Genomic DNA, 12,476 nt, shown 5'->3' on the forward strand with positions numbered 1-12,476 from the left:
ACAAGGCACTACATGTGTGGATGGTGCATTGGATCTGTGCCCCAAGTTTCACATCCCAATTCTATGCATAAAATACCTAATATCTAATAGTGGCATGAGACAGATTATCTCAGGATTCTATCAGATCCTGATGCTGCCCAGCTCTGGGTTAGAAGACTGGAATATCTATGCTTGTGTTCCCTTTTGGAAGAAAAGGGGACAAAGCAATGGTCAGGAGTTTGACCCATTGACTCATTTGTTCATTGTACCCTCAACCCTCTAACTCAACTGAGAACACTTCAAGGCCATACCCCCTGTGGCAGATTCAGCATGGTCCCAAGCCAGGATACCAGAAGTGGTTTCCATGAAAGGACTTCCCAGAAGCCCCTTTAGTTAAATGTTCGTGGGACTTGGTTAGCATCCAGCCCTTCTCAGATCCAATGCTCAACTCTGCCTGAGCTCTGCCTTGTTCCCACAACCAATTCTCCTCCCTGAGATCCATTTGAATCCAGATGCCTGTGTTGCTAGCTTTGCATTAAAACTCCACCTGGTGCCCAGTTCTCTTGGGATATAAACACTTTCTTGCTTTTGTTTCGCCCCAAACCCAGGCGTGGAGTCTTACCTTCATGGCACTTACCCTGAATTATTCCACCAAACCTCATCCTCATGCAACCTGACAGCCTATCTTTCTGAGTCTTAATTTACATCTGTTGAATGAATTAGTAAATTACTAGTTGCTATAGGAGGGTACGTAAAGGCACAGAGTCTACAGCTTCAAAATTTTGTGAAATATATTAATTTAATTATTGACAATTTTGAGAATACTAACCATAAAACTAGCCCTATCCCTTAAATTTTAATCCCAAACCTACCAATAATCCATAAGCCTAAGCCTACTTCTAAACCTAAACCTAAATCTAGACCTATTCCTAAACCGTAACCCTAAACTTAACCCCAAAACAGAAACCAGTCCATAACCATAGCCCTAGCCCTAGCCCTAACCCAAGTGCTAGCCCTAGCCATAAGCCTAATTCTAACTTAAACCTTAAACCAGGCCCTAGTCCTAGCCAGAACCCTAACCCAAGTTCTAGCACTAACCCTAACCCTCACAATAACTCTAACTGTAATCATAACCCTAGCCTTAGTACTAACCCTAACTTTAATCTAGAGCGTAACACTAACCCTAACCATAGCCCTAACTCCTAACCCAAACCTAATCCTAACACTAACCTTAATCCTAAATCTTAACCCTAATCCTAAAACTAACCCTTAAAAAAGTTGAAAATTTTGAATATAATGGAATTATGAATAAAAGTATTATGAAATGCTGTGGAAAGAGTGGATTATGTTGGTTATAGAGAATTCCATAGAGGTGGTGATCTATGAGCTGCTCTCGAAGCATAGTTAGTTGAAAGGGTAAAATGCCAAAATGGAAAATGTAATGAAATAATCTTGGCCAGGTGCAGTGGCTCAGCCTGTAACCCCAGCACTTTGGGAGGCCAAGACAAGAGGATTGCCTGAGCCCGGGGGTTTGAGACCAGTCTGGGCAACTTGATAAGACCTCGTTTCTACAACAAATCACAAAAAAATTAGTCAGGCATAGTGGCATGCATCTGTAGTTCCAGCTACTTGGAAGGCTGAGGTGGAAGGATCACCTAAGCCCAGCAGGTCAAGTCTGCAGTGGCTGTGAGCATGCTACTGTACTCCAGACTGGGTGACAGAGTGAGACGCCAACTCAAAAAAAAGAAAGAATCTTAGTCAAAGAGCAGCCAATTTAACATTGCTTAGCTTTGTCATGTTTTTCTAGCAGTTCACTTTAATTTACCCTCTAGTCATTAGTCAAGGACAGAAACAATTTTTCCAGAGATAGCTATTGATAATTTACAACCCCCTTCCCCAAGCCTGCTTTATAATGTTTATTTTTCTACTTCAACTTTGTCTTTTAGCCATAAAGAACCAGGATGACCCAGTGACACAGACAGACTCCATCTCCATGGCAACAGTAATGTGATGAACCCACCCATCCACCTGTCCCCTTGTGATGACTTAAAACAGACTACCACCCAATCACCTTAATGACCTACCCCCACACCAAAGGAGAGGTTTAAAAAGCTTTCAACCTCAAACAGTGGGGGCCATACTTCTCTGGAAGTTCTGGTCTCCTCCCCAATCTGGGGGAGTTGGATCCCCCTTTTCTCTCTCTCTCTAATCTACTTTTTAAATAAACCATATCTTCCCATCTAATTTCTGTGTGATTTTTTGCATCTTACCTGCACCACCAGCTCAGCACACCAATCCACTGACCTAACAATCCAGACCTAACATTTTTAGAAACCTAAAATTAGTAATTCTCTAAACAGAAAAGGAAAGAACACTCCAGGCAGAAGAAATGGCCCATGCAAAGGCGGGTGGCATGAAAATCTCAGAATACTGCCTTCTAGATTCCTCTACTCTCTGCACATGCTTGTTGTGATGCCCCCTTACCTCTGGTGGGAACTTTGGGATGTGACCATCTGTTGGGCATACGGCCATGGCCTCTCTAGACACTGAGCTCCTCCCAGTCGCTCCATCTTTCCATTCTCGGCTGGGTTACAGGTTATCATAAGATCAACCTTACCTTATGGAGAAATGTCCAGAACAACTTGCCTGGCCTCATTTCAAAGGCTGACACTTAGGCTTGTAAAAGGAACAGGGTCTGCCTTTGATGCTGCCCTTTCCTTCTGTCCCTGAAATCTGCTTTTTCATGCCCTAGTCCAGAAGAAGACAGAAGTCCCTCCTTCCCTTTCTTTCTCCCACACCCCATCTGGCAGGCCTGGCATCCAAGCATGGGACTGATTTCAGTAGCTGACTCAGGGTCCTCTAAACCCCCGAATCAACCAATAATATTCTTGCATTACCTAATACTTTTGTCTTTATCTTCACAAGACTACGATCCCCTGTCTCTTTGCAATCCTTTGGGATAGTTGCTTTCCCCAAGGTTTGGAAAAACTTTCCAAACCTTCTCTGCTTCCTCCCACCTGCTGGGGGCAGGTTGAAATGCTGAAAGCTGAGATCAAAACAGTTCATACCAAAGAGTGGCAACATCAGCCTCCTCCCTGTCTTCATGCTGAGGACTTGCTTCCAGCATGGAGTGAAGTGCAAGAACTAGCCTTGAATGTGGAGTGTCTATTGTGCCTCATTTTCAATGTGCTGCACAGAGACAGAGCCAGGTCACTGTTTTCAGTCCATAGACCTTGCCCTGGAAGCATCATGCCCATGCTCCATCCCTCCACAAACATTTTTCAATCTCCAAAGGTCAAATTTGGACCATAGCACCGAGAACAAGTAGATGAAAGATCTGGTGTAGAAATCAGACAGTTGGTTCCTTCCTTAGAGGTAGATTATTTTTGCTGAATTCTACATATCATCAGTTCTATTACTTAAGTGTTCCATCTCAAGAACAATAGCAGAAGAGAACATTTAGGTGGTGATGCTGCTGCTGACTCAGAAACCTTCCTCCTCCTGAAAGCCTAGACAGGGAAAGGGAGGAGGGCAGGGAATGAGAGGGGTTCACCACCCTGCAAGGGGTGCCAAGGGAGAGGACATCTGGAAGAAGGATCTTCTTGTTGCTACTCTTCCCAGGGCCGCCCAGGGATGGATGTGTCCCACAAAAGACTGTCTGGCTTCCAGGCCTACGCATTCCTGTTTTCAAGATTCCTGATTGTCGCTCTCCCAAACCTATTATCAGTGTAAGGTTTTGTCTTCAACTGGCCTCCACTTCTAAGTCCCTTAACCAAGACATGCACTAGACTCCTTGAGGATTCGAGGGCTTGGGAGTTTGGGATGGCTCCTTTTCCTGGCAAAGACAGTTATCCTGAGAAGGAAGAGTATTTGTAACTTCTACTTCACAGGATCTTAAGCTGAGACCTCACTATACATGGAAATCCTCTGTCCCAGACATCTGGCTTACAGATGGGCACCCAGTGGCCCTCTCTGTAGATGTTGTCTTTTCCCTGACCTTGTCTGCTGCCTTCACACAGATTTCTGGAGCCACCATGTTGGCTGAATCGGTCCCTATAGTGTGTCAAACTGATTCAAACCCCCAAAGGGCCCTCTTCCTGCATGCTTGCCATTTTCCAAGCACTTCACATACATGATCTCATTTAGTTCTTAGGACCCTCTTGTAAGGAAAGCATTTCCTTAAACCCATTTTTTGTCTGGGGACTTGAGGCTCAATATTTTTTTAAAAACTGTCTGACTCAACCTCTATACTACAGTGACTCTCAAACAAGTGAACACATATTGCAGAATCTCAGGTTCTATCCAAGCAAAGCACTCAAAAAGGTGAACTATTCACTTACTAGAACTTTTCTAAAAGGTAACTATTCACTTACTAGAACTTTCCAGAATACCTGTTCCATACTTGCTCTGTACTGGATACCACGGGGCACAGAGAAAACTGTCAGGCAGTCCCCGTGGTCCTGCTGAGTCCTTTCCGCAGGCAGGGAGGGGGCTCAGCAATCATCCCTGGGGAGTCTCCAGAAGGCTGACATCCTGCTGAATTGGCCCTCCTAAGGGAGATAAGCAGAAAGGGGAGGGGGAAGGGGGGAAGAATGGCATCTCACTACCTGGCATACTCCCTTATCCATAATAGACTCCTGACAAATATGTATTGCTCTTAAAATATTAAAGAAAAGGGGCATCAGTTACTGCCTATGTTCAAAATGTGGAGAATTTTGAAACAAGACAGAAGGAAAGATTGGTCAGAAACAATCCTACCCAAAAAATGATATGTTCTCCCCAACAGTTGTCCAGAGGAGAGGACACAGGCACCTGCAGACCTGTCACTAGGCAAGATACTGTCACTAGAGGGCAGTGCAGCTCACTCTTGGGATTGAGGGCACCTCACATCCCTTCTCCTCAGAAACCAAAAGCCATTCTGCAGCATAATAATATTGTGGGGTGGGGAGGTGTACGGTGGGGCAGGGCCTGGGGGTAGGTGGACACACGATTTTAATCAGGAATAGATGTAGCATTACCTTTGATGTTTTCATACACATCTTTTCTTGTTGTTTGACCCTGATAGTAGACCCATAGGGGTAGACTAAGCCCAATTTGACAGATGAGAAAGGATGATCATTGAGATTGACTCATCCCAGGTTACCCAGTTGATAAAGGTACCACAAGTCCCAGCCCCAGGTTGAATTCAGGGCTGTTTGTAAACATGACATGGTCTAAATTCCTTAGTGAAATTCTCACCATTGTAATTTTTCCTTCATAGGCCATTCCCTTTGTCATTTGTTCATTACCCAAGGACTAGGAAAAAAACAGAAAAGGGGGATTAAAACCCCCTTTTAACAGCTCAGGCTGTTAAATACTTAGTAAGTAGCCATGATAAAAGTCTGGATGATGCAAGTGATACTCATGACTACCCACTGCCCTTGACACACCCCCCCCCCACTCCTGCTGGTCTTTCAAGGTCATACCTGGTGACCTTGGAAAGTCATTACTAATTTTTCCAGCTATGAAAACAGAAATACAAGCAGATAATGATGGGCACAGGGCAGATACTGCAATCTCTGCTGAGGACCAGAAAGAAGCAGGTTTTCACATAGGAACTGACAAGGTAAAGACAAAAATCAGAAGCTCATGGTGATGGGTTTTATCCTGTCCTCCCCATTTCTTCCTAGAACATGGCATATACCAAGGTTGAGGTCATTGGGAATATGACTCAAGGCAATAGAGGTAACCTATCTTTTTAGTACGTAGACACACAGCACACATAGGAGAAGGTCAAGTGAAAATCTCGCCTTGTAGATTTTCTACCTGCAAGGTCCAATGCCACCCCTAAGACAATCCAAGGTACAGTTAGATAGAACTGAATGTTTGATGAACTTTGGCAGAGACTGAGGAGGAGGACAGAAAAATCTGAGGAAGGATACGTAGGAGGAAGTGGCCATGAGAAAGAGAAAAGGGAGAAAGTCCAGGTGGACAGGGCTGATACCTCTAGACAGGGTGGCCATGAGAACACAGCCAGAGATCCTGACTGAATGACCCACCCCAACACTCAACTCTCTGGGGGTCTAGATAAATTGGAAGGTACAACACAAGTGTGAAGAAATGGGCTGTTCTGTATATTCTTCTGAATTCTGTTTCCACAGGGGCAGCCTATGGTAAACCCACATACTTGCATTCGTTGTACCCTCCTCCTTGTGAGGTCAAACTCAAGATTCACCAGAAAACTCTCATTTTATGGTTTATTCAGCCTTTTCCGAACTTTGTAAAAGTACTGAGTTCATTGAAGCATGGTTTCTACCCTAAGAGAGTTCGTCATCCAAGGGGCAACCTAGAAACATGTCAGACCAATTTCAACCCCAGCAGAGCAGGGTGGGTGTTGTTGCAGAGATGCAAGGGCTTTGGGGAAAGAGAGAGGGTCACCCGTTCGCCTGTGGACCCAGGGAAGGGCATTTGGGGAGGAGACTTTTTAAGGGTCCAGCTCAAATAAAAAAATAAGCAATGTGCAGACTGCAAAAGCAATGTGGACTAAGACACAGTGGTGTAAACTGTCTATTCCTGGAAGTGCTAGTAGTCTGGTGTCTTATTTTTAACATCAATAAATACTAAAGTAGCAAGTCTTACATTGATTCACGCCTGTGTGCCAGCCTATCTCTACTGTCCTATAATTTCCATTCCCTCCCTCCAGCCCCCACTCCCTGATCAGGAACACATCCCATTCTCTGTTACACAACCTCCAACTGGAAATACATCATGGAATATTTGTTCTTTCATGGCCCCTCCTCCCCTCTCATTATCCTCCCTATCATGCCTTCAAGGTCTTGCACCTTTTTCTGCATCATCAACTGCATTTGGGGCTACCCTCCCCATTGCCCTCCCTGCTTGATCACAATGAAATGTTTTCTCTCTCCACCTGGTATGGCTCCTTTCTGCCCCAGGGGGAAAGGCATTTTATACATGCTACTTTTTGTTGCTGTTGTTATTGTTTCTCTGACTTTTCATGTAGTTAATTCTTCTTTCTTCTGATTTATTTTCCCTTCTCTTTTCCATCCTGGCACATCATCTTGTCTTGTCATTTGGCTATTCAAAAGTTCAATCTGGAGATCTAATTAAATGTAAAAGACAACGCAGAACCAAGGTGAGGCAAGAATCTGCTCTCGAACAGAGAAATAACTGCCCTGTCCTCATGAGAAAAATCTCCCCTTTCTCCTTCCTACACCAAACCATAAGTGGATCCCTTACTTTGTTTACTTTGAGGGGTAAGCATGATTATATGGGAGCAGTGGAGGTGACTCCATATGGTCCCACACAGCTACATTTTCCCTTTGCCAATGTCACCTGTGACATTGCAAGGCTGCCTAATTATTTTCAGTGCAGGTTTTGTGTATTCCAACCTTTGTGCTTTTTCTAATCCCACTCCACCTACAACTGACAACTCCCAAATCTGGTCCTGCTTACCCTTAAGAAGCAGACTGAATTTCATCTTTTCTATGAAACCCTTTCTGATATCTCCAGCCCACAGAAATCTTCCCAGGACCCCTTTTCTGAGGATAATGTGAATTAATACTATCTTATTTAGCTATTGATTGATCTCCAATTGTTTTCTCTGTTTTAGCCTCATATCCTTTTCTGGGAGCATAATTGATTTTAATAAACACTTGGTTGAATTGCAAATTAGGAAAAACTTAGAAATAAAGTCATTAAAAGAATATGAACTGAGTAAAGTTGCAACCACGCGCGTGTGTGCTCATGTCCATATGTATGTGCATGTGTGTACATGTGTCATAATGCCAAAAACTTTCTTCTGTGTCCTTGAGAAACATCACTGAATGCCTCCTCAGTTCTCTAGTCACCTGTGCCCATACTTAAGCAGGGGATTCTCTGCCCCACTCTGGACATCTGCTGATTGGCTTATGGCCCAGCCAGTGTCTGTGAGGAGACCTGGCTTCTGACCTCAGCAGAAAGAGGCTGCAGGATTTTATCCTCTGGCACCCAACATCTGCTGAACCTATTTCTGTTTCCAAAGCAGAGAATTCATTCCTGGCTCCGTGGCTTGCCAAGGCCACAGTGTGCAGGTGGATTGGAGGGTAAGGGAAAGAGGAAATTGGATTCTGGAGGTCTGATAATAACAGCCAGTTCCTTGCCCAGTTCATCCTTTCATCAGAGTGTCTTAAGAGGTGCAGAACTGACTGATTTATGTGCTTGAACAGTAAAAATTGTATGAACGTAGGTCTGGTTTCATTTCCCAATATCTAGTACACAGTCAGTGCTTGATAGATATATAAGGAATGAGAGAGAGAGAGAGAGAGAGAGAGAGAGAGAGAGAGAGAGAGAGAGAGAGTGTGTGTGTGTGTGTGTGTGTGTGTGTGTGTGTGAGGAAAGGCTTCAGAGAGACAGAATTCAACTTCCTGTGGAGATAAACTTTTTAACACACATTGATATGTGGCTATCTCAGACTGTGATAAACTCCTCAGCTCCAGAGCGCTCAAATACGAGGACAGCAGCTAGTTAGGGATGCTATACCCAGAGATTCTAGAAAATAAATGGGATGTGGGGCCAATAACAGTAACATGCTAAGATTCTTTTTATCAATAACACTTAGCTTTTACTGAGTACTTACTATATGCAACAATCATTAGCAAATCATATCTTATTTAATTATAACGGTTCTTAAAGACCTTTCTACCCCTCAGGGCTGACGAATCTATCTGGCCCAAAAAGCTTTCAGAGCCAGGCACAGAAGCATGAGAGGGTAGAAGAAAAGGGGGCAGGAGACACAGGCAAAACTCTCTGCCCTAAAGAACTCTCAATTTTAAAAAAAGAGATAGACTTGGAAACAAACTAGAATTCAAAGCATACAAAGATTAAGAATTAAGGAGAGAATGCAAAGAGTTTTGAGAAGAGCCCAGAGGAATGAGTGATTAACTCTGAGAAAGTAGGGAATTCTTGAAAGGCCTCCTGGATTAGATGGTATTTCGTATGGATTTTTAAAATCTATAGCATTTCCACAGGAAGAGAATGAAAAAAGAGCTTTTTTTCTGACAAATCATGAAAAACAAAGGTCAGGGTCTTTGGAGCAAGCAGTGTATCTTTATAGCTGGAGTGTCAAATGAATAGAAAAAGACATATGGGGAGAGAACTTGTTTTGTGCCAGATCCCAGAATGCCATCAATGAGGGGCTAAGGTGTTTGCAGTTATTCTGTAAGCAATGAATGTCTTTGAGACAAAAGCAATATGTTTTTTTGAGATACTTCTAAAAAGAATGAAAGTTAGATTGGAGAGTGTCTTCGTCTATTCAGGCTGCTATAGCAAAATACCACACATTAGGTGGCTTATAAACAGCAGAAATATATTTCTCACTGTTCTGAAGACTGGAAGTACAGGCTCAAGACACCAGTCAATTCAGTGCCCAATGAGGTCCCATTTCCTGGCTCATAGAAGATGTCCTCTCTTTATTCTTCATATGGTGGAAGGCACAAGGCAGCTCTCTGGGTCTCTTTTATAAAGGCTCTAATCCCATTTGTGAGGGTTCCACCCTCATGACCTAATCACCTCCCAAAGGCCCCACCCAGGTCCTAATACCATCACATTTCAAATTGGGTGTCAACATATGCATTTGGGTGGGGACATAAGTATTCAGACCATAGCAGAGAGATAATGATTATAGCTAACATGCATTGAGTGTTTACTACGTGCCAGTCACTGCTCTAAGCAGCTTGCCTTCTGTCTCATTTCACCCTACTAGTGAATGAAATAAGTTCAGTAATTATTTCATTTTATCTATTTGGGAAAACTGAGGCACCAAGAAGTTGAGCCACTTGCCCAAGACCACATATTCAGTCAATGGAAGACTCAAAAGTCTTCTCCAGAACCGCTTTTAACTATCCTACTGTATCACCTCACCCAGAGACAAGTTAGAGCCTATCCTATCACTGTTGTAACTAGGAGAGAGGAAGGACTAGGGCCTGAATTGAGATTGCAGAGGTTAAAATACAATAGAAGCAGCATTTTCTTACTGCCTTTCGTGTAAGAAAAGGAGAAATGTATAAATATTTAATTTGCTAGCCAATAGGAAACATCGTGATAACAATGACCATCTCTAGAGGGCAGTGTCGAGGGTGAGAAGCAGGGAGTGGAAGGGGGTGATCCACTTCAACGTAAGCCTTTTAATGTGATTCATATTGTTGGTCCATATGAACATTGCCAGTCATTCAAAAAACCAAAAGATGACATAAAATTAAAGGCGCAATTTAAAAGCTAATTCAAGCAAACAAATGAAAGTGCACAGAGGTGATCGGATTTGAAAGACAATGAAACAGACAACACAGACAAAGCAAAAGCTGCAGGGATGGTAGCATATTACCCCAGCTGGGACAAACAGGAGGCTAGTGGGTTTGGCTCCCACATATTTAGGCTTGTCTGTTGGTGGAAGTGGACATTTGGATGTTGACGACATTTGGATGTTAAGGTTAAGATGACAACCCAGATGGGGTGTTGACTGGGGAGATTCTGATGAAGAGGGTAACAGACCCTGTGAGTTAGCATGTTAACAAGGGGAGGGTAGAGAAGGAGAAAACAAGAGAACAGAAGACGCGAGGTTTTAAGGAACCTATACTGAGGGGAAAGCATAAGAGAAGCTAAGATAGAAACTATAAAGTCCTGGTCAGGGGGCAGGATGGAGAGATATGTACAAGGGAATAAAGGGAGCAGGGCTTCCAGAGGCGAAGAATGACTTTATGGGGTCTAATGGGTTAGGACTGAGAATAGGTTTTGGGATCAGAACACTATGCTTCTGGAAGAAAAGAGACTTATCAGAGATAGTGGGGAGGACCATCCAGTCTAAAGACCCCCTTCAGGAACATCCAAGGGTTTCTCTCCCCATTCTGGGAGTGACAAGCAGGTGGACACTGAGAGGTGTTCAGACTCTAGTATTTTCGACAACATACCTTAGCAACTGAGCAGTTAAAAGGGAAACTGAGGCAGGCAGTCCTAAAAAACTTCTCTAGTTATTACCCATTCAGAATAGTGAAAATCTATAATTTGGTGTTTTTATTTTTCATTCTTTCTCTCTCTTTCCATCACACACATCAATCCAAACACAATTACACACACACACACACACACACACACACACACACACACACACACACACACACACACGCACGCAAAGAAGAAGAAGAATGAAAAGAAGGGCCAGGCGTGGTGGCTCACCCCTATAATTCCAGCACTCTGGGAGGCTGAAGCTAGAGAATTGCCTGAGCCCATGGGTTCGAGACCAGCCTCGGCAACTTGGCAAGACCTTGTCACTACAGTAAATAAAAAAATTAGCCGGACATGGTGGCGTGAGCCTGTAGTTCCAGCTACTTGGAAGGCTGAGAGGAAGGATCGCCTGAGCCCGGCAGGTCGAGGCTGTGGTGGCCATGAGCATGCCCCTGCCCTCCAACCTGGGTGAGCGAGAGACTCCAGTTCTAAAAGAAAAAAGAAAATGATTCAGCCCAGAGTTCCTGGGTTTAAGTCTTGGCTTTGAGACCAACTGGCGGCTACTATGGGCAGGTTCCTCTGGGCACCTCAGTCTCCCCATCTGTCAAATGGGGCTGTCAGCAGTTCCCACCTCACAGGGTTGTGCCGACTCGGTGAGTTCACACCGTGTGGATGTGCCCAGCCCAGGCTGCGCTGCGCTGCCATTGTGTGCTAGCGTGCTATGTGAGCAGGACATGGCTGCGCTGCACCCTTCCCCCCATCACCCTCACAGCAGGAAGCCGGGGGGTGGGGGCAACACTGTGGGGGCGTGTTCTCTCTCTGGCCCTGGTGATTCTGCCCCAAGGGGAGGCAGCCAAGTATGGCTTGGGGCTTTAGCCTGTGTGCCAAAGGTTTATTGCCTGGCAGGCGCTTGGCTGGGAGTCCAGCTGCTGGTCTGGTCACTTGAATGTCCAAACAAAGGCTCTTTAGGCCCTGGGCCTGTGCCCGCCTGCTGCCTGGGGCCCGGCCTGTTTCCATGAGGGCAAAGGCGGCGCACATCAGTAATGCCTTCTCACATGGCCCTCTCGAAGTGGGTAAAAGATCTTGAAGCACATCCAGAGTCTTCTGCATGGGTTCTGCTCTCAAAGGGCAGCCCTGTGGAGTGTCGTCAAGGCCTAAGGTTCACCGAGTGCCGAGTGCTTCCATTTCTGCCCGCCCGCTTCTGTATTCGTCTCCTGGGGTTGCCACAGCACATCACCACCAACATTAAACAGCAGAAATACATTTTCTCACAGTCCCAGAAGCTGGAAGTCTGAAAGCAAGGTGTGAGCAGGACCACGTTCGCTCTGAAGGCTCTAATGGAGGGTTCTTCCTTGCCGCTCTGGCTTCTATGGGAGCTGCTTGTCCTTAGGTTTCTTGGTTTAAAGCTGTTTCACTCCAGGCTCCTGGCCGCCTCCTCTCTGTGTGCCTTTCTTTCCCATGGCTTTTTTTTTTTCATTCAGTCTCCCTCTGTCGTCCAGCTGGAGCGCAGTGGCACACGCACG

Source organism: Carlito syrichta, unplaced genomic scaffold (assembly GCF_000164805.1).
Source record: "Carlito syrichta isolate Samal-C Ts95f unplaced genomic scaffold, Tarsius_syrichta-2.0.1 Scaffold304470, whole genome shotgun sequence".
Taxonomy (NCBI): Eukaryota; Metazoa; Chordata; class Mammalia; order Primates; family Tarsiidae; genus Carlito; species Carlito syrichta.